A 23466-nucleotide genomic window follows, 5' to 3' on the forward strand; every position below is an offset into this window, starting at 1 on the left:
TAGGGAGATGAAGTGGGGAGCGGGCGGATGTCTGAAAACAGTAAGGATGTGTGTGGGTGTGTGTGTGTGAGGGTGTGTGTGTGATCAGATCAATAGTGATCAATGGGAAGTGCTGGTCCCCCCCCCCCCCCTGTGCGTTGTAAGTGTGTGATCATCCTACTGCCCAGGGGAGGGGCCAACCTCGTTAGCTAATGAGAGGCCTGGGACAGATGGACATGACCCCGCCCATGTCCCCCCCGGCTAGCGACCAGATGACGACCTACCTGATTACCGGGCCCCCCCCCCCATATGTGTACACACACACACACACACACACACACACACGGGAGACCACAAGGGAGAGGGAACAGGAGTGGAAGGGATGGAGGTACGGTCGGAGTGGGAGAGTGTGTACGGTAGGAGTCCTGGGGGAGGAATGTGTGGCATTGAAGTCCCCTGTCTGTTTGTGTCAGGCATTGTGCTACACAACAATGTAGGAGACAAATCACAGGGAACACTGTATTGTGTACACTTCAAGGCTGCCAGGTTTTTTTTATAGTTAAGGCAAGTAGGTGAGAGTATGTGTGCTCCTTCGTGGGTGAGTGTGTGTTTGTGTGAGTCAGTGTGAGTGAGAGACTGCGTGAGCATGTCAGTGTTTTACTGTGTCTCATTAGTATGGAGGCTGGATTATGCTCTGGGATAGTATAACTGGTTAGAGAGAGAACGGGAGAACGAGAGAGAGAGAGAGAGAGAGAGAGAGAGAGAGAGAGAGAGAGAGAGAGAGAGAGAGAGAGAGAGAGAGAGAGAGAGAGGGAGGAAGGGCGTAGAGTAGCGAGGGACAACAGAAAGCTGGAGGCCATCATTGATTGAGCATGGCTATCAAAATACATTCAATGGATACTGGCTCGTATGACAGAAAACCATTCCCCGGGCCCTCAAAACTCTGTCTGTGTGGTTCCTGCTCATCCCTTATACATCCCCCCCCCCCATCCCTCCACTTGTGTCCAGGCTTTCTTTCTCAGCATCACGGTGTATACGAGGGGATCAAAAGATTGGAATAAGCGTGAGGCTGACGTGAGGCTGACTGGAGGGGAAAAAAACCCCAGAAAAATCCTACTAACGAACACAAGTGTGCTCACCAGCGCACGCACTCAGAATCCTCCGCAGCACACACTGGCCGCGCTCGCAGTTTACCAGAATAAATAGAATTAATCATCGCCGCTGCTGTTGTAAACCCCCCCTCCCACACACACACACACACACACCCCAGACCCTCCTCCCCTACCCTGTCGTCTCTGAGATGTCATTTATTTTTCATCGGGGAGTCTTTCACAGAGGCATCACTGCGGGCGCTGGGGGGGGACGAGGGGGGGTTATGGAGGCGCCGGGCGAACACGCCTTGCCCAAACTAACAATGAATTATAGAAGCACTTTACAGCCCCATCGCCACAGCGGAGAGGAGAGGGAGGGAGGCGGTGGGGAGGAGTTAATCAAATATATAAATACAAAAAAGTCCAGAATCATACTCGTAGGGAGATGGATAGATAGGCACAAAACACAGGCGTGAGAGAAATGGAGACAGAAAGGGGGGTGGGGGGGGGGGGAGGAGAAATACGGAACAAACGGAAGGAACACAAACAAGCGAGGAAGAGTGGAGGGAGACGGTGAGGGCGGACCCCTGAGGTAACCCTCTCCCTGGGAGCGAAGAACCCTGGACCTTTGGCTGGTCCACAAATGGAACTGAGCGCAAAAGGGGGGGGGGGGAGGATGTTCATTGGAGCCCGTTTTTTTTTTTTTCCGCTGTCGTGTTTGTCTCCGTGGAGACGCCTTGCTGGGGCTGTCTCGGGAGGAGCCTCATGGATTGTCAGGGAGACTGGACTGACGAGTCCTGCTGCCGACGCTACAAGGATGTCTTCCAACAGAACACCCAGAGAGATCCAGGTCCTGATTCATCTTAGCTTGGGGTTACAGGACAGTTTGACACCATTTACCTCTGGCTATCAGACTGGGGTCCTTTGAGTTTCCTCGTGTGATCCGCCTACACCACACACACACACACCTTCACGAGGAGCCAGAAGCCTTTGATTTGCCATCACAGTGGCACAGGAGACGGGAGCTGTGTGTGAGAGATTGTGAGACAGCTTCCATTTCAAAATCGGAGCGTTTTTTCCAAGTCAGATCTGTATTTGTCTCAGTAGCTGCTCTAATCCCACTCTGCAATCCGTCGAGGGCATATATTCACAGACTTCATAGATCCTATCAGAGCTACGACGGAATACTGCGCGTGAGCGCGCAGCAGCGAGGCAATCAAAACATGCAACCACCAGAAAACGGCCGGCCCCTGAAGGCCACACGCTCCTTATTACAATCAAACCCGTCCACCTGTGGGGAGCGAGCGGGCTGTGGGCTGCTTTGAAGAGCACCTTACCTCAGGACGAGCAGAAGCGGCAGCGTATCCGTGGAGACGAGGACCTGCAGAGACAGGAGGGGGGGGGGGGGAGAGAGAGAGAGAGAGAGAGACTCATTAAGGCTCCAGCTCACAGCCTCGCAAAACAATGCTCCTGCTGTTCGCGTCTGCATTAATAGGAGACGTCCTCCTCTGCATTTCACTCAGAGGGACGGGGACGGGGACGACGACCATTATTTACACACAAAGAAACATGGGAACGGGTGTTTTATAGCTTCTGGCAGGTAAAAAGGATTCTGCGCAATCAAGAAGAGGAGGAGTGAGGGGATGGGTACTGTGTGTGGAGGTAGTGGCGGTACCCATGCTGGGATAAAGCCCGACTCATCCCCCGCCCTCTCTCTCTCTGTCCTCTTCTCGCTCTGTACCTCCTCTCCTCCTCCCTCCCCAGGCGATGTCATTGATATGCTGGGGAAACGCCGAACCCTCCTCATAGATGGTCCACTGGAGTATGAGGTGTGGGTGTGGCTGGGTGGGGTGAGGGGGCGTGTCTCAGTAGGATATACAGTACCACTCGGGGAAGGGGTCAAGCGTGGGTGTGGTAGGCGGGCCTAGCTATTAGTGGAGTCTCTAAAGGGGCCCGTGCTAAGCCTGGTCTGCCCTGGCGAACGGCAGCTCCTACATAAATGCATCGCGTCAAGTGCATGTTGGCCCCCCCGATGGAAGGAGGTCTTGTCTGCAAGCTGTGGAGAGCAAATAAATAATGCACTGGCCCCATCTATATGTGGCCTGCCTCCCTTTGCTGCCCGGCTGGCCCAAGCGCCATGAAAGATTAATAATAGAGCCGGAACACGGCTTTGCATACGTATTACACATTACCCCTAGTAGCGTGCTGGCTGTTCTGGGAGTGAGTTGTTTGTCCCGGTGCTGAAACGCACACGTTCTCATCCAGAAGCACCATCCAAACTCGCACACGCACGCACACGCACGCACGCACACACACACACACACAGGCCTCCTCCAAAAATAACACACACAGGCCCTAATAAAGCGCACTGGGGGTGAGGTCGTCTCGATGCTGATCACGTATCCGCACATAGAGCGGAGATCAACTGTGAGTGTGTGCGCCACGGGCGTGGGTGTGTGTGGGAGGTCTGGGGCTGTTGGTGATAGTGAGGGTCAAATCAAATCAAATCAAATCAAATTTATTTGTATAGCCCTTTTTACACGCAAGCATGTCACAGAGGGCTTCACATACGCCCATAGAACTGCCCCTCAACCAACCTAAACCCTCAAGGAAGACAAGGAAAAACTCCCAGAAAAACTCCCAACGGGAGAGAAAATGGAAGAAACCTTGGGAGGAGCAATTCATGGCTGGGGGTGGGCTGTTGGTATTGTTTACCCTCTAATACCATCTCCATGGCTTTAAAGCTCCGCCCCTTACAGATCCTCCAATTAAAAGGTGTGACCGTACAATCCCATGCCACCCGTCTGCCATGGGGAGAGGCTCATGCTGGCGTCTGGCTCTCGCTGGAGCCATACAGCAGACACACAGACACGCACAGTCTGAACCAGACAAATGCATGCAGCAGGTGGTGGGGGGGGGGGGGACACACGACACGTCCAGTCTTGGGGCAGGATGTCCACCTGAGGGGCCCTCAGGGTGAATCTGAGCGGTCCAATAACAGGACCACGGGAGGATAGAGATTTAGAGTTTCACTAGAAACTCTGATAGACGGCCAGTCCTCCGCCACTACGGTGTTAGTGAGGACGTCAGCAGAACAGAGGCTCATGCGCCTGGCTAATCCCGCCCGCCCAGCACAGTGGTCAATAGCGCTAAGGCCGCTTTGATGACGGCCGGTGGAAAAGTTCCCTATTGGTAAATCCCTCTTAAAGAATCTCCTTGATAGGAATTATCTGACTTTCCCCTTCGTTTGTTATGGGACAGTAGCAAGTGCAATGCAGAATAAGGGGCCTAGACTCCCTCGTTGAAACGATGCAGGGCTACGCCTTGACGATAACGACATGGAGCAACCGCCCCCGAAAAAAGTCATGATACGGGATGGACTTTTCGCCACGAAATTACAGCATGAAAATGGCGATACTCGCAATAACGGTTGTTTGAATAGCACTTAGGATAATCAGTATCACTGTCGTCACGCGTTAGCATGGCGCGCTGGGAATCGTCGGAGAGAGACAAGGAGAGAGGGGGGAAGGGGGGGGAGACAGAGGCGGCGGGTATTCCGTGACCTTGCCCTCACTGAACGTCCGCGGGTAGAGGACGGGGGGGGAGGGTTACGCGAGGCAACGTCTCTCAGAAGCGACGGCCAGCTCAAATCCGCATGCTAATGGCGGCAGAAACATCATTAATGCCGAGCTCCAGTGGAAAGACCCCGATGTGAAAAAAGGTCAGGCCCAATCAAACCCATTATACAGTCGGCGAATGTAAACACGCCGCGTGCGGACGACGCACACAGACACGCGCGCACGAACGCTCCCATTTCGCCCGCTATTGAGACTGCTAATGCCGGACGATGAGGCGGCAGTAAATAAACGCCATCATTTTTTTTTCTTCTTTTTTTTTCTTTCTTCCTACAAATGAGGTGGGACTGGGAGGTTTGTTCACCTGACCGCGGCCCTGTTGTTTTCTCTCAGCGTTCCCTCCTCGAGCCCCAGGCCCCGCCTGCCTGGCCGGCGCTCACAGGCCCGACAGCGTGGAGAGGACCGTCACATACGGAGCGGGGGGGGGGGGGGGGGCAGCTTCCAGCGCTGCCTCCCTTTCACAGCGCTACCCTGCCTGTGTGCCCTTTCCAAAGAGAAGAGAGCGTATGCTAAAGCGATTTTCATTTGGACGTGCTTTCAGCGTGGAACAGAGAAGGGGGAGGCCTGAGGTGGGGAGATAGAGTGTGTGTGTGTGTGTGTGTGTGTGTCTGTGCGTCTCTGTGTGTGTGAGTGTGTGCATAAAGAGAGGGTGACTAGGCTGAATTTTGGCTCCCGCTCCCGCTCCAGACTGTGGGGTCTGTGTATGAGGAGCTGAATGGCACTCAGCGGGCAGTCCCAGCCCTGACCAGCCTCCCAGGCCCCCCTACCTCCATCTGGCCCACTTCTCCACCATCGCTCCCCCTTACCCACTCACCCACACAGACCCTCCGTAAGGAGTCGAGGAACCAGGGGTCTGAACCAGGCAAACAGGAAAAACGATCTGTAACAAGATGAAGACGTCTAGCCCTTTAGGACAGTGGCCATCTCAGACATTGTCAACATAATAGTACTAGAAGATAATGTCCTGTATGGCTTCAAGCCTAGTTCTAAAATGTGTGTATGTGTGTGTTGTGGCTATGCAATGGGACTACTGAAACATTTTCAAGAGGCAGAAAAACAACCTTCCAGCTACAAACTCCTTTCACACAAACAATTTTAAGTAAAGTGTGTGTGTGTGTGTGTGTACTGCATGGTTGTTTAAGACACCAAGCGGTGTGGTGTTATGGGGGGATAGTGGGGGGATGGCCAGGCTGTGGAAAGATTAATCATTTGGGAGCCTTGGTGCATAAGAAAAAACACCCAGAGGTATGACGATTTTATAGTAATAACAAATACGCTATATTATGCATTGGTGTGGCTTAAGGCTCTGGCTGTGTAAATAAACATTTTGTGGTATTTGAAACCAGGGTTTGTGGAAGATGGGAAAGGGGGCTGGGGGGGCATGCGAGACCCCACCCTTATGAACAAATGAGGAATTGGAAGGGCTGGACCATATGACTGGGATGGTTTAATGACACCTGGCCTAAAAAAAACTGTTTCTGTGACACACCAACAGAGAGAGACTTAGGTTTGGGTCGGAGTAGGGCTGGGTGGTATGGCCTAAAATGTTTATCACTGTTTAATTCGTAAGCACTGACGGCATCGGTATTTATCACAATATTAGTTATTCTTAAAATGGCATGACAATGCAATCCGCACTGCAGCGGCTAATCTACCGCACTCGGACGAATAATTCCGGTGTGTCACTGTCACATGAGTTGAATTTTCCACATTGAGCCTACGTTTATGGGATTGCCAAAAAACTGTTAAATATTTGTAGAGTTAGCTCAAGCTATCAACAATTATTACATGGCTGAAAACTCGATTCTGTTGGCCTACAATAAACATAAATTTCACAATTCTAACCAACCAGGCATTGGATTTGTCAAGCGCATTCTGGTAGATTCATTTTCGCGCAGATGCATGGTTTTCAGATGGTGAAAGAGATTGCTAGTGTTTCCACCTTTGGCAAGCACAATTCGACGACACAACTTACAGAGCAGGCTATTGTTTGTTGGTCGATGTCGGATAACTTGAAACCAAATCATTTACAAACGGCAGAGGCTATTTATTTTTTTACCAATTCTTCTTTGTCCGGCAAATCAACCCCACTGGCGTTATTTTCAGACATTGTTAACGCTTGCTTACACTTGCCAACAAAAGAATGTTTGCTTCCTCTGGAGTTGCGCTAGCTTGTTTGTTGACTTTCATTGGCTGGCATAATGCGTGTAGCGTCCATGCTGCATGTTTTTTTGGTAAAAGATACAAATTTGAACCAGCCCACTAGGCAGTATCACTTGACTTATATTTTACACCAAACAGAAACACTTTACCAATACATTTATTTATATATCGTGATATCTATGATATGGCAAAATCCATATCATGGCACAACGCAATACCGGTATTGAGATGGCAGAATTAACAAGCTCTGGTGTGAATTTGATAGTACAGAGTGAGCCACGATGTGCTGCACTAGTAGACCGCAGAGGTTGTTTAAAAAAAAAAAAAAAAAAAAGGCCTAAAAGACGAAAAGCCAATTACAACTCATTTGATTTTGAAAGGTGAGACTTTGCACTAACTAGCTAGCCCCATGGTATTAAGGTCAAACACAAGAGACAGACAGCAGGCAAGAACCTACAAGTGGACAGAACCTGCCAGGCAGCTGGTCCCATCTGTTCTGTAACTGCTCTCTCTCTTTTCTTCCTCTCCACCCAATATTCTCTCACTTTCAAAATGAACATGTCACCCCCCCCTCCCCCAGCCAAGACCAGCTCGGAAGGGACCAACGGTCGCCATGGAAACTGTCACCGGATACCCACCTGCACGCACCGAGCACACCACGGGACACAGAGAATCATTATTAAGTGTTGCGCTGGAGTGACAACACGCGCGGGGGGGGGGGGGGGGGGGGGGGGGGTACTGCACCAGCCGGCGTTTTCCGTCAGGACGATGGCGGCGGCAAACTGCGAAAGATTTACGACTCGCCAGAGATACGAGTCTGATAATGCTATTAGAGGTAACCAGGATTAATACAGCCTTCCCCTTGGGGTGGTGTGGAGGTGACTACCCTGGCCTTGTCTCTGCTGGGTGGGGGGGGGGGGGGGGGTCAGCACTCAGGAAAACTGCAACTCCCACGATTCTCCTCGGAAGCCCACTCACATGCACAGGTACATTTCAGATGTGAGATGGAGAGGCAGAGACCGAGAGGCGTGAAAGACAGGTGGGGGCGAGGGGAAGGGGGGCGAGAACTAGAAGAAAAAAAAAAAAAAAAACAAGACAGGTCCGTGCTTATGGTTATTGACTTTCTGATACATCTGCCCACGCTTGTTCTCTCTGCATCTCTCTTGCTCTGATCCTTCTCCGACACAAACACACACACACACAACACCTTCTCCGTGCTCCGCTTGTGAAGGCAGTGGCTCGGCGGAGCCCCAGGTGAGGACGGCTATATCCACGCAGCCCCCGACCTGAATGGATCCTGGCTCCGTAAATGAGCCATTGCTATAGCAACGGCACAGGGTCGTCTGGGAGAGAGCGAGTTTGTTTAGGTGAAGCTGACGGACAGGCACTGAGTCATAGAGAGAGAGAGAGAGAGGGGGGGGGTGAGGAGAGAGAGAGAGAGAGGGGGGGGTGAGGAGAGAGAGAGAGGGGGGGGGTGAGGAGAGAGAGAGAGGGGGGGGATGAGGAGAGAGAGAGGGGGGGGATGAGGAGAGAGAGAGGGGGGGGATGAGGAGAGAGAGAGGGGGGGGATGAGGAGAGAGAGAGGGGGGGGATGAGGAGAGAGAGAGAGAGAGAGAGAGAGAGAGAGAGAGAGAGAGAGAGAGAGAGAGAGAGAGAGAGAGAGAGAGAGAGAGAGAGAGACAGAGAGAGAGAGATGAAGGGAAAACGGAGAGCAAGAGAAAGATTGCCTTTAGATTGCTACTGGGGGTGTGATGGAGAATGAAGGAGGGAGACGCGAGATGAAGGAATCTGTCGGAGGTCAAATGCGTAGAAGCTGAAGTTTGGATAATAAGAACACAGAGAGGGGAGGGAGGCAGAGTGAGATGGAGGGAGAGATAACAGCTAGGAGGAGGGAGGGGGAAAGAGAGAGAGAGAGATAACAGCTCGGAGCAGGAAAAAGAGAGAGAGAACAGCTAGGAGGAGGGAGGGGGAAAAAGAGAGAGAGGCGCACACAAAACGAGAAGGAAATGTCAGCTGTTAGAATGTTCAGTCTGCTGAGAGACTTTGGTCGGGGGTGTGGAGGTGTCAAGGAGGGCAAGGCAGTGAGCGATAGTGTTAGTTAGTGAACTCCAGCAGTGCTAGACCTTGTGTCTGTGTGTGCGTCCAGCTGTGGCCGGGCTGCACCGGGATAACGGAACAAGGGCTTCGAGGATTTATGCCTCCATTACGGAGGAGGAAGTTCCAACAAGACCCTGGCTCTCGGACGCAGAAAAACAGCTTTCATAGTGTCCTGCCTGACCACACGAGCACACACACACACACACAGACTAAAACCGACACGGACAAGTGCATACACACACACACACACAAATGGTCAGGCTGAGCTACACACCAACACCTGGTAACTGACACGCAGGCAAACAAATGTAGGCACGCACGGCAACACAACAACAGTACACACAGGGAGAGTTGGAAGTGCTCAATTAGTTTGAGCATTATGAAACCACTCAAGACGGACAACAAGAGAAATGCCAACAAGGCCACGCTAATGCCCGTCTCTCCTCTTTCACCCCCTCTTCGCAGGTCGAGTTTCAAACACTGGTCTTTCATACTTCCAACGTCGTGATGGGGAGAAGGGGAGAGGGAAAGGTTCGAGGAGAGGGAGAAGAGAGGAAGGGGGCAAATGGGATAGGGGAGGGAGAAGAGAGCAAGGGGGCAAATGGTGGGGAGAGGAGAGAGAGCGAGAGAGGGGAGATAATTCTGCACAGCAAATCAGTAAAAAAGATCGGCTCTATAATCTTTCGGCAAAAAACTTCTGCCTCAACTTCTACCTCTTTTTCTTCTCTCTCCGTCCATCGCCCACCCTCCACCCGCCCTGTCTGCCTGTGTTATAGTTTGCCCCATTGTGACCCCCCCGCCCATTGTTCTAGCCCTATCTGCCACAGGAAATTAAACTTCCACATTCGTCCCTCAAACTCGGCTAACTACGCACGAGAACGGGAGGGGAAGGATTGCGTGACACACAATCTTGCACATGCACTCACATAAACAAAGATAGTGGGGGGTTTTTTTTTGGGGGGGGGGGGGGGGGGTTATACACACGCGGGCTTATTCAAACAAACGAGTTATCCAAAGGGTGGGCATGCAGCAACAGGAGAGCGAACACACAAGAGAGAGAGAGAAAGACAGAGAGAGACAGAGACAAAGACAGAGCGATGATAAGTCCGAGAATTAAAAACCATTGTCTAAAAATTCTCAAAGCTTTCCTTATTTGAAGAGTTCTGAAGTGGGGAGGCTCAATGAGCCGGGCCTCCGTGTTCAAACAGCCGAGTCCTGCGAGAGCGCGTCACACTGGGGGAAAGCACGGCCTCAGCCAGCCGCGAGCTACCTAGAGCCCCCCGGCAAACAAGGCCCAGCCAGGCAGAAAGATACAGAGAGAGAGAGAGAGAGACTAGGAGAGAGAGAGAGACTAGGGGAGAGAGAGAGAGACTAGGGGAGAGAGAGAGAGAGAGAGACTAGGAGAGAGAGAGAGAGAGACTAGGAGAGAGAGAGAGAGAGACTAGGAGAGAGAGAGAGAGACTAGGAGAGAGAGAGAGAGACTAGGAGAGGGAGAGAGAGAGACTAGGAGAGAGAGAGAGACTAGGAGAAAGAGAGAGAGAGACTAGGAGAAAGAGAGAGAGAGAGGGAGAGAGAGAGAGAGAGAGAGAGAGAGAGAGAGAGAGAGAGAGACTAGGAGAGAGAGAGAGAGAGACTAGGAGAGAGAGAGAGAGACTAGGAGAGAGAGAGAGAGACTAGGAGAGGGAGAGAGAGAGACTAGGAGAGAGAGAGAGACTAGGAGAAAGAGAGAGAGAGACTAGGAGAAAGAGAGAGAGAGAGGGAGAGAGAGAGAGAGAGAGAGAGAGAGAGAGAGAGAGAGAGAGAGAGAGAGAGAGAGAGAGAGAGAGAGAGAGAGAGAGAGAGAGCAAGCGAGGTAGAGAGACAAAGAGAAAGCCAGATAAGGGCCCAGGCATTAGCGCGGCGCTCTGCCTAGCCTCAGCCTGCCTTGACAATGGGGCCCTATCGCTAACCCACGCCCCTGCTTTCGTGTCCTCATTAAGATAGCACACCTGCAATTAAGCCTTTCATTTCCCTCTGGGCGCCCCAAGAGAGAGGGAAGATGAGAGACGGGAAAAGGAGGAGGCAGGGAAGGCAGTGGGCAAAAAATGTGGAACCGAAATCTTTCATTTCTGCAAAGAATGGAGCGGACATCATCAGAAGGGCAAATAAAACATGCGAGTACAAAAGAAGAATTAAGAGATGCTTTAAATATATATATTTTTTACTTTATCCGGAGAAGACAGTAAACACTGGGGAAAGAGAAAAAAAGAAAATGAAAATCGAGAAATGAACCGCATTTCCCACGAAGCCGAGGGGTCTTGGTTCCAACTGGCATCTCATTACTTTGCTCTCCGGGCGGCAGGGAAACTATTAACACAACAGCTGGACTGAGACGGAGGAGTGGGAGAGAGAGAAAGAGACAGAAAAGAGCGAGGGAGGACACAGACCTATAGGCAGACATCCAGGGCATAAAAAGAGGGGAGAGTGTGTTTGGAGGAGATGAGAGTTAGTTAGTGAAGGTGACTGTGGGCAGCATCGCCAAGATTGTCATACAGTAGATGTTTGAAGAATGAATTTTCATCGCTTCTGATCCTGGTGTATCGACATGCCTGGGCACGTCACAGCCTGCCTGTCTGCCACCCCCCCCCCTCCCTTGCCCAGCACCCCCCCTGAACGGAGTCAGAGGAACCGAAGGACATGACAGCTCTAGCACAGAGGGGAGCTGGCACTACACAAGGCGAGGATGGTGAAAACTAATCTCAAGCACCCCACAGTGCTGATGCGATAGTGTGGGCACGACCACGTGTGTGTTGGTTACAGAGAGTGTGAGAGATAGAGACAGAGTGTGTGTGTGTGAGAATGAGAGAGGGAAACCTATTTGCATATTTGCAAACTATATGGCTGACGTCTATGGGTGAGGTTACAGCATGGGGTGCAGCGTGAAGTAATGCAGCCTGGAGAACACGGCCACCCGGAGAACAGGGGCACCCGGCCCCACAGGCCGGATGAACCAAGACAGCTCACTGAGGCCTGGGTTGTTTTCCCCGAGTGTAATCGTCTTATTAGCTCCGCCTGGTGATCCCAGCTGGCTCAAACGGCCTCTCTGACAGTACCGTGAAATAAGACAACGGAACATTGTCGGTGCGTGTAGAACAGAAGTCGTTAAAGAAGCGAGGTGGTTTACATTTACATGTTGTCGGCGCTCTGCGAAAGAAAGGCGGCGAGCAAAAGTGTGGGTGTTTGACCGCTGGAGGAGGTCTAGGCGGGCGCTTCTCAAACCCACACAGAGAGACTGAGCCCGCTCCGTGAAATACGCCGCCTGAGACCGATTTTCTTTCTCCCTCTTCTTCTTTGCCTTGAATGATCAGTCGACAACGATATAAAAAAATAAAAACGGTGGATTTTCTAAACGTGCCGCCGTGTAGGAAGTCCTCAGGGACGAAGTGGAGATGGGGAGACGCGCTAAGAAACACCACTGAGCTTCAGGCAAGGCTCCCAATTTCTGTGATTATCACAGCTGAGAGCCAACAGCTGAGAACGAGACAGAGACAGAGAGAGGGAGAGAGACAGAGACAGACAGAGGGAGAGAGAGACAGTGACACAGACGGCACAGGGGAAGATGGAAATGGACGTTCCTGGTGCCAAGCCAGGAAAACGCCAGCCTTACAAAAGAGCACAGTTGCTTTTTTAGCTGTTATGCTCTATCTAGGGCTTGCACAAGCCTCTTCAGAGAGATAAATACTGCAACCAATTTAGCAAGACCCACAAAAGCTCCAGAGATTAGGTCCCCAATCACACTGGACACTCAAAATACCAAGGTAGGGAGAGTACTGCCGGCTGGAAGTTGTTCCCTTTAGAGGAAAGAGCATCAGCTGTGAGCATCAGAATTAGTGACACCCACACACTGCACCCTACGTTCCTCTCCCAGTCTTTATCTGTGGTGGCCGGCTGTTCCAAGTCCATCGTACGGTAATCGGGGCTTTGGCCGGCTGCGAGCTCGCACAGGAAGTACACTTGATCTGCTGCGTGTATTGGGGCCCCTGAGAGCCGTCCCCTCGCCATCGCCTCGGCAGAACGGGAGGGAACCAATCCCAGCAGGCCTGGGCGTGTCCATGCAGGGGGCGGGGCCTGGGTTGGCTACTGACAGCCGGCAAACAAACGGGAGATGTTCTGGGCTTGGGTTACAGGAGGTTCTTCCCCGTTCAGAAGAACCGGCGGAGACGGGTAACCATCAGGACAAACAGGAGTTTTTTGTGGCATTCGTGTTTGTGAGCAACAAGCCGTGTCTTGGGTAAGGTGTTTTGAGAACATCCGAATCCCTTCTTGCCAGACGGTCTGCGATCTTTGGCAACGTCTTGCAGACTGTGCAGTTTAATAATTCACTCAATTGTGTGATTTACACACTCGGGTCCCGGAAGGTAAACAGACGGAGCAGAGCAGGGGGGGACGGGGGGTCGATTGCAGCGCTGGGGGCGGTGGATTTACGACGGTTCCTTCTGATGAGTTGCAGCGAAAAGGGCGACCGTCTCCTTCACGCCGGGGGTCAGATTGTGTTGCTCTCCGTGACTTCCGCCCACACCATCCATCATCTCCCTCTGGTTTCCCGCCCCAGTCATCCTTGCCTCTAGCAGCAAGCGGCGGCTGCTGTTGTTGGCGAGGACCTTGTCCGGCCACGCCGGCCTTGCCAGGAACGTTGCAGAGCGCCACGGACAACTGCAGAGCATGACCCGAGCGCGGTCAGAGCATTCCAGAGCAATGCAGAACCGAGCAGATCCCAGAGTACAGCAGAGGGGAGCAGATTATCTCCGAGCCGAGCAGAACAGGGTATGACGGAGGGGGGGGGGGGGGGGGGGGGGGCAGGGAGGCGGGGCAGCGAGGCGGGGCGGGGGGGCCAGGCAGGGTAAAGCCTCTCAGGAGACGGACGCTTTTGGAGGAGGCTCCTCGGGAGCTGGAGTGCACTCGACTGGAGCGCTGCGGAGCGGAGCGTGGCAGACAGCTGCTAGCACCGACAGCGCCAAATCCCACCAAAGCCCTCCGCTCTGAGAGAGAGAGACTGAGAGAGAGAGACAGAGAGAGACACCGAGAGAGAGAGAGACTGATCTGACCCGAGTGAGAGAGTGGATACGAGTTTAAACAAAAAAGGCGCAGGGTCGCCGCCAAACTGGGGAAATGTTTCTTGAAGGAGGCGGAGGTAGAAGACAAGGAGGGGGCTGGGCAGGTGGGAAGCCATTCCCGGGCTGATCTCTCTGACTCGGTGAAGGGAGTCTAAAGCCATTAGCAAGACAGAGGGAGATTTGAGAGGGGCCTTTCCCACTGGCCTATCTTCATAGGGAGAGGGAGTCCAGGATGGAGGGCGGGGGGGGGGGGTCAAAGCTGCCTTAAGAATAGCCACAGGGGCGTGTGGGGGTCTTCAGCACCAAACAATACATGATGGATAGCTGAGGGCTATGGAGGGAGGGGGAGGTAGGGGCACAAAAGGGCAGGAAATCAAATCACAAAGCGTTTGGTAGGGGAGGGGGGAAACCAATACATACTTGAGGATGGCGAGGAGAAGGATACTATGGCGCCCTTGTCTTCCACTTGTGGGACCCCCCCCCCACCCACCCACCAGCTCCTCGAGTTGTTTGACGGTTTTGGTTTCGTTCTTTGATCTTGAAAATTGAAGTGGAGGCTAAAAAGCCAGGGGAGTCGGCCAAGTCGCTATGGCAATGTTACAATGCGGTGAGTGGCAGCGCAAGGTCGTGGCGGATGGCAGAGCTTTGAGCGCTGGAGACACGCCGCCAATCAGCCGTAGTCATGGTTACCAGTGAGAATATGGTTTTCAACCCACGTCGTACCTGTGTCTCTCTATGTCTGTGTCTCTCTCTCTCTTCCTTCCCCCCCTCTCTCAACATATAAACACACACACAATAAGATTCACGTGATTGAATCAAAGAATGATCATTTCAGAGTAGCTGGGATCACGGCCTTGGCCGGTCACCATGCATCAGGGTGGACCTGAAGGGGAGGGAGAGAGGAGGAGATAAGCCGACGCTGGCCTGGAGCCTGGAGCTGGAGGGGGGAGGTGAGGGGTCTCTCTCAGGATGAGCCCACACCATCTGTTCTCTGCACATCCAGAGGTGGTGAGAAGCCCCATGCAGACCTTGCCAGACAGGCAGGCAGGCAGGCAGGCAGGCAGGCGCGGAGAGGGAGCCCTGCTCCAACCCCTTGGATCCATCGCAAGTTATCTGGCTTAAAACTAAATGTGTGCATACCGTGATTGCTCGCAGTAGAGTGAGGCTCAGGTTGCGTACGTTCTGAACGCACACGACCCGCGCACCGCGCAGGTCAACAAAGCCGAAACACAGAGTTTGACGGCAGGTGCATCATTTCCAATACGTTATTTTACACTATATTTTCAGTAAAAAGAAGTTGAATCACCGTGTCAGAGGCAAGCCCAGCCGAAGTGACTGAACCTGAACATGATTTGAAAAATTATGTCAGATAGTTAGCCTTGGGTTGGGTAGCCATCGGCTAACACTCAGCACCAAACAGGTTAGGAGAACAAGGGAGGATTTTCCAAATCTCGAATCAGTTGTCCACAACAAAACAACCATACCGTGAAGGTCATGCGATCAATATCAATTTCCTTGGTAACGTGTGCACAATTGACAACTTTTTCCCGTTAAAAGAGGTCCCACTCCGTGTGACGTGGTTTAGCACTTTGAAGAGCTTCCCCAAGGACCGTCTCCAGGCAACAGCTCCCCCCCTCGACGTCGATCGCTGGTTGCCGTGGCAGCTCCGTTATGAAATGTGATTGACGTGATCGGGCGAGTCGGCAGTAGAGTGCACCTCCTACCCAGCCCTCCTCTGCTCCCCCGCCAACACCTCCTCCCGGGAAAGGGGGGGGGTGTTACCATGGAGACGGCGAGGTCACGATTGGGTCGGGAGGTGAAAAAAAAAACAAACACCCGAGCCCTCCGCCAGTGAGAGAACTAGAGCACAACATACACACCAAAGAACACATATGCGCTCACGCCAAGAGCCTGAAAGACAAGGCAAACGTACCTGCCTGTACCGTCCCAGACTAGACACCTCCTGGTGCAGAAAGGGGACAATTACTGATGGCTCAGAGAAAACCACTTCCAGCGAACGCCTAGAACCCTTTCGCTTCGTTTGCGGGGCTTCTGCTGGGAGACGGTGATGTGCAGAGACACCAGTAAGACAGGGCTGTTCTCCGCAGGCTGGCCGGCCTGGCTGGCCACCTACCAGGAGCAGAGGACGCGTACGGCCCCAGTCTAGCCCAGCCCATTAATCTGCTGCATCTTCCTCACTGACTGACACAACAGCTCAGGCACTAAAACACACTAATGTGAGGAGACTTCTGGGGACACAACACAGTGGAGAACATTCTGGAAGCAGTAAACTGTGTTGAAGGCAAGGTTGTGTGTGTGTGTTTGTGTGTGTGTGTGTGTGTGTGTGTGTACTCAAACAACCTCTCGCAGAAATCTGACAGTGACTCATGAAGGACCAGACCAGGAGAAAGAACAGAGTGGCAGGATTTCACATCCAAACTTGGCGTGTGTGTGTGTGTGTGTGTGTGTGTGTTCGTGTTCAGAGGAAAGCCAACACGCCCACGCCACAGACACCGTTGTACAGCGCGCACACACACACACACACACACACACACACACCACCTGTCGTAGTCCGACGCCACATGGACAAAAAAAAACAGTTTCACATCTTATAAGACGGCCGCTTAACTAAAGCACCAAATGTCCCATCTTAGAAAGCACCAAATGTCCCATCTCAAAAAGCTATAATATCTTAAAAGCAGCTTGCGAGCCATCAACATAATGCACCTCTATATCCTGCTGTTCAATCTCCTTGTGATACTGTGATTCAAGGCTCTTAAATGCTGCCCCTCTGCTGCATCAGAGGAATTTGGAAGTGCAATTGTGACAAGCGGTGTCAGAATATGGATGCTTCCATGCATAGAAAGAGAAGGATCGCGTGACGAGTAGAGGAGTCGAGCGGTTCCATTATAGGGCTTGTTCTGCGCTGTGTCTGGGAGCTGAGAGCGTGTCCTGGTGCTGGTCTCCTGCTGCAGGTAGGCCAATGACAGGAGAGGGGAGGAGGAGAAAAGAGGAGAAGAGGAGAGAGGAAGAAGACGGGGGAACATGCTTTTGAATGAGAGAGCCCCTCCATCCGCTGCAGGCTACAGGAGCTCGCTGCGGACAATTAGCGCAATGCAGAATTTCAATCACATAATTCATTTTTCATAAGGCGGCTGGATCGAGAGTAGGTAGAGCAGTGTGCGCGTGTGTGTGTGTGTGTGTGACGGATAAGTGGTCCGAGACTGGATGGAGTTATTCCTGGAAGAGGCTGCCAGAATGAAAGAGAGCACTGCAGTAAGCAGAGGCCTGAGGAAACGACTGGAGACGGCTCTCTATGGCATATCCACCTGGGCTGTCGTGTGTGTGTGTGCGTGTCAGACATCCCATCCCCTCTCAGCCCTTGACGCACCGAGGACAAGAAAGAAAGGTGTCATAACTGACACCCACACAACAGACAGTGAGTCGTGGGAGGGCCTCGTCGCAGGACCACATCCGATCTCCTCGGAGGTTTCCTCAAACCAAAGACACGTACCACCATAGATATATATGAAGGATCTATGCGTACCACAACCGGCAACGCACACTGAATTAACTGCAGCAAGAACGACATGTTCCGAACGGTCACCTGCCACGGCTAATAAATGAAATGTGCACACACATTGCACACACACACAACCGTGGCTGACCTTTCACTCCCCAAGAACTGATTCTGTGTGCGGTCGATAGAAAGCAATGATGGTGCTTGTTTCACCATCCGAGTGTGTGTGTGTGTGTGTGTGCTGCCCCTGGGTAAATACTCGGACCAGATCCAATCAAATCGGGCTCAGCGTTTTAGGCCTGGCTATTGCGTCAATGTCATTTCTATGATAATTGCGTACAAGTCAATTTCCTGGGAGGGGGGGTTGTATCCAAATGGAAAAGATGGAGTAGAGAGAAAGGTGGAAAGAGAGAGCTAGTAAAGACAGTCTCTGGATAAGTAGGGGACACGGGGAGATAAAGGAAGAGAGGGAGACAAGACTATGGCAGGAACTAAAACACTGTGACCTACATGCTGGCTGATACTGTGCACATGATGCATCTGTCTCCATGGCAATTAACTCTTTTTATAGCTACCTGTTCTCTGTAGATTGATCTCCCCTACTGAGTATCAACATGCTGCCTGCCCCTCTGATTACAAAGAAAATGTAAGCCGCACCAAATTCATTCTCCAACTTTGAAATTGGACTACAGTCAACACTCATCCAACAGGAGCCTCGTCGAATCACGGGGGGAGCCTGGGAGGAGAGGGGCCTGCTGGGACGTGTAGTGCCTTGTCCCTGCCATGCTGGAGAGTCAGGCGACGGTGCCAACAAAGAGACCAGAACTGACTGCAGACTAATCCCTGGGTGGCAATGGAGGGTGGTGATAGCATATGACACAGTCTCAAGTGTGTGTGTGTGTATAAGCATCCTGCCATAATCTGCTGAGACCACAGGTCCTGTACCAGGAAGCAGCACAACGCGCCAGGGGAAACCAATATGCTTGCTGCACTCGTTAAGCCCGTGTGTGAACCAGACAGTCCCATCTGTGGAGGCAGCCAGAGTCGGGCTTAGACACCACACAGGAGAGCAGGACGACCAGAGGCTGAGCGGGAGGAAGGAGGAGGATGAAACGCACAGGAAGGATGTGAAATCAGCCCGCTGCAGAGAGACTGTGATGGGACAGGACTAGGTGAGGGGCATGCCGCGTGCATCAGTCAGCGGGTGTCGGGTCCTCCCTGCGCAACGCCCACGCGGTCACGCACTCCAGTCAGACCCAGCTGTGCTCCGGCAAAGGGGCCCCCCCGAACGAGCCTTTCGGGGCCCGCAGCCTGTAGCGTCGGGCTGGAGCGACAGTGCACTCGCGGGTGCTTGGACAGGGAACACACACACACGCAGAGCCCAGCGAGTCCTAATGAGCAGCTGGGCTTGCAAGGCCATAATGGAATACTGAGTAGAGAGCCGACAGGGGAATTTACCTGCAATACGGGCCTTTTCCTTCTCATGTAATTATCACAGTACTCCAGACTCTCAGCAGAGGGGGGGGTCCAGTCAAAAATGTGATTACACTGCGATAACACAATTAGACACGGAGCAAGCCGGGACATCTTTGCGACTGTGGCTACGCTGATATCACTAACACAACAATTAAACAGACAGTATGTTGTGTGTGCACTGTAATATGAACTACAGAGTTGAGGATGGAAACAACAACAACTACAGTGGTGGGGAATTAACATATTGTAACTGGAAGACACCAACTGCACAAATGAGACTTGTTTCTCCACGGCAGTTCCATTAACACAGCCTGGCTGTAGGGCAAACGAGCCAGCCAGGTGATTTGGTTCCCCATGCAAACCTGACAGGCCAGAGAGAAGTCAGTGACCCCAGGCAGACAAACACTATTTCCCAGAACCTCCACTGTGTGTGTGTGTGTGTGTGTGTGTGTGTATTCAGTCAGCCGTCTGTGTTGAGTCTCTGGTTGATGTGTACACCCCCGCTTGGCTATAACGAGAGGGAGAATGTTCCAGAACGGTTCCACAGACTGGCCCAGGGGTGGAGGTGCCGGGGGGATTCTAATCGATGGTCTAACTCCTGTGCTCTTAAAAGTTTCGAGCCAGAGCTCTTTTTCCCCCCTCTACTCTCTCTGCTTGTCTGTGGAATTTTCCATTCATCGTACCCACCCATTGAACAGACATTGCCTGAGCATAAGAACTGGAGCCGAACGCTCTCAAACTACAAACAAGGGGCTTTGCTCATGGGCTTGATTCTTTTAAACCAGCGCTAGTAAAATGCCATACCATCTGCACAGTGTTCAAAGCAGCAGCATTAGAAATCTCTTGAGGTTCACAATGTATACTCAACATCATGCATGTTTGAACAACTCATAATTAGACCACTTTGAACACGATAAACAGGAAACCTAATTATCGGAAAAATTAATCTCATACCCCAAATGTGATTAGTTCTTTTTTATTTTTTTTACCCTTATCCAACATGTGCAAACCGTTTTCATTCCAGTGAAGATAACAGCCCCATCACCTATTGTACATTAATTCACATGTAACCGCACACACACACACACACACACTTGTTTACTGAGGCCTAATTAATGGAACAGTGAGAGGGGCCAACATGTCGTCCCTGGGGCAGAGAGAGCACCTCGGCGAGGGCTAGGGACATGACACAGCGTGTTGCCCTACACACGACAGACGGGGGAACACAACCTCCTTCTTTACGGCGGCACCTTTGTAAGGAACGGACCCGTTTGTGAGGGTCGTCTTTTAAAAAGGTACGATGCGGTCGTTGTTGCGGCGCGTCCTCGGAACACGAGGCTGTTCCTTGGTGGTTAATCCCTGATATACTGGCAGAAGTGGACTCTAGAAGTCCATTACTGTCCTGCACAGTAGCAGCAGGATCAAAACAATCTTCTAAACTAATATACACACAACAAACAGGTGACAAAATAAAAACACGCCACGTGAAGCGAGGAGCCCAGACTAGGAGCGACCTCTCTGCCAGGGAAGGGCTCCTCCTTCTCCAGAGACACCGTGGGACGCCATGGAAACGCAGGAGGAGACAGATGCCTAGCAAGGTCCTGCGTAAAAGAGACGCTTCTTCACTTGAATGTGGAGGACGCCGTGTGGTTTTTTTGCAGGTCCCGGTGAGTCACGTGTTGGGCTGGATGTCTCGAGGTGTGGTGGGGGTTTCTCAGTGGTGACGTGCGGCCTGGCAGTGACTGATGATGACAGGCTGCATGTCGATCAGACTCGGTGATCTGCAGCAATGCGGCAGGCCATTATAACCCAATCCATTAACCATTACAGTTTGTGCTTTGTGGGGTGATAAAGGCCCTGCATGGGTTTCTGCTTCGCCTCTCTCCTAGTCCCTCCTGCTCTCTCACTATCACTATCACTAGATCTCCCTGTCTCCAATTCCCTCACTCACACTCTCTCTCTCTCTCTGAGCATAGCTGGACCTCATACTCGCCGAGTTAAGCCTTCAAAACACCTGTGTGTATGATCATATGAAAGTCACCAGTGCGCATAAGAAATCCAGATAGGGAAATAGCCGTTGAAATTAGAGAACGAGGCCATAGAAAAGGTACCGAAAGAAAAACAGCCAACTGGAAGCCATTCAACATGGTGAGGAAGAAGAATGCTTCCCTCATGCCTCATGAGCGAGGGGCTGGGGCGAGGGAGGTGGGTCGAGGGGCTGGGGCGAGGGAGGTCGAACACAGAGGAGGAGAGCATGTTTCTCTCCCTCCTGTGGCGAGTTGGCGCTGTTATTCCTCCTCTAGCCGAGCTCGCTGTTTATCTGCCAGCCCTCCTCCATACTGCGTCCATTCACAAGGAAACAAAGCCAGGACGGACCACAGCCACCAACACGCTCAACACAGGGAATGAGGCGGGGGGGGGGGGGGGGGGGGAACAGACAGACAGTACAAGATGGACGCTAGAGTCAAAGAGATGAGACCCCAAAAAGTTTGGAATGAGAAGACACTGGCTGTCAGTGCTCCCATTTCCCAGGGAATTGTGGGAAATTGGGAACACTTTTTATTTTGTATTCCTCCTTAGCTACATTCCAATGATTGTCAGGTCTTCCATAGGGTTGCCTGGGAAAACCTATAATCAAAAAGAGCACAGAATGTAATTTCATACAGTCAAGCGGGCTTGCTCATCTTCACTGCTGGGGCTCTGAAGGCTGCGGAGCTCTCAGGGCTAACTAGCATGGAGCTCCTTGTCCTAGGAAAAAAAACTTAGCCTGAGGAGACTGAAGTATTTTGCCCGACTTCTCTCACGGAGCGTATACTGGATCTTACATAGAGAGAGAGATGGGAGGGGAAAAAAACTCCCACCCCAAAGTACCACCCGCACATGTGAAACAGCTCCCTTGCCAGGCATCAGAAACAAACCGCTCCAAGTGAGTGCAAGGTGATTATAAGAATTTGGTGCTCTGCCACCACAGCAGCAGTGGGATGAGGACTGCTAGGATAGCTCGCTCTTTGTCAAGTGCTACTGCGATCACACCAGAACAGTCTGTCCTCCTCAAAAAAAAGTGGAGAGATGGAGGAGATAAGATGCGTGAAAACCAACTTGGCAATAAGGAGTTGTTGACAGCAGCAGGCAACGCCGTATGTGATGGTTTCTAGTTCATGGCGGCAGGAATATCTAGCAAGGTACTGAAATAACACTGGATTTCTTAAGGAACTATAATGATTTCTCAACACCCTTTCGAACTTCAATGAAAGGCTAGGAAATCAAGACGTCGGAGAAGTCTGCACGTCCCTTTCGCTAAAACTTAGCAACTGTGAAGCAAGCTCTCGTGGCCTGGACCTCAGTGAATAAACAATGTATAATTGACCCTAGAGTTGGGTTCCAATTGGCTAAAAGCATGACAACATTTTCTTATAACAGTAGCTAGTGAATGGCAACAACAATGGAAGCCACTGAAGAAAAACACGGGGAACAAAAGAAAAATGAAGGTTTCGCTTCCTGTGATGGATAAAGAGCTCTTGCCCCATCGCTTATGAACATTATTCCTTTGCCATTATTGTCCTAATTTTAAACCAGCCATTATGTCCATTAGCTGAGCTTGTTTTCTTTGGATGACTCATCTAAGTACTATTTGGAGGGATGTTTTTGTCCATACAAACTTTGCCAGGGAGTGGAACAGTGTAGTTCCATCTGTACGCTACTCTAGGTAGATGGTAAACAACTACTGAATAAGTCCCATGTTCAAAGATTCCAAACAACACATATGCCCAAAGAAAGCAGTTTGGCAAAGAGTGGATGCTGCTGTACTCCAGACACACACACTTGCAGATTTCTCCACATGTTCGGTTAGCAATTAACATCCCAAAATATCCAGGCATGAGCAGGCTGTCTGGTGAGGCGAGGAGTTCCCTCGAGATTTCAATGCTCTTTCAGTAGGCGAGCCACCTGTTCTTTAAAGCACACTTTCGACAGGATCTAGACTGTCTCCCCGCTCTCCCAACTCTGCCTGTTTTCAAATCCCCTCGATAACAAAGCAGCAACAGTCATTCAAACCGTATGTTTGTACTGGCTCCAAAAAAAAATAGTTTAACAATTTTGAACATTTAGGCGAAAAAAGGCTGACAGATGTCCTGGACAGCTGGAAACATCCACCTTTGAGAATGAATAGCAGCTCTTGTAAGATAACTTGTGAAATCCAGTCAATTAAGCAGGCATATTTTTCCAGGGTGGTTTTCTAATAAATGTTCTCAATTGGCCTCAAGTAAACAGAAATGCTAATGGTACTGAAAGAGTAATGAATGATTTATTTCCCCCTGGGGAGCAATGTATATCAATTTTGAGTGTGCTTAAAAAAACAATGAAAACAGCCTCTCCAGCTGACCCTCCTTGATCCCCCTTGAACAAACACACAC

At 51.5% G+C, this 23466-nt stretch overlaps 1 protein-coding gene across 16 annotated transcripts in view; it reads right to left on the reverse strand.

Annotated features, from left to right (window-relative positions):
- ndst2a (N-deacetylase/N-sulfotransferase (heparan glucosaminyl) 2a) overlaps positions 1-23466 on the reverse strand; it is an 85410-nt gene that overhangs the window by 52916 nt on the left and 9028 nt on the right. For all 16 annotated transcript variants that reach the window (XR_014768838.1, XR_014768836.1, XR_014768839.1 and 13 more), the window contains exon 2: positions 2408-2451. The gene's annotated coding sequence lies outside the window, so the exon portion shown is untranslated. The remainder of the gene's footprint in view (positions 1-2407; positions 2452-23466) is intronic.

Source organism: Hypomesus nipponensis, chromosome 11 (genome assembly GCF_054491055.1).
Source record: "Hypomesus nipponensis isolate SF chromosome 11, ASM5449105v1, whole genome shotgun sequence".
In the NCBI taxonomy this organism is placed as follows: domain Eukaryota; kingdom Metazoa; phylum Chordata; class Actinopteri; order Osmeriformes; family Osmeridae; genus Hypomesus; species Hypomesus nipponensis.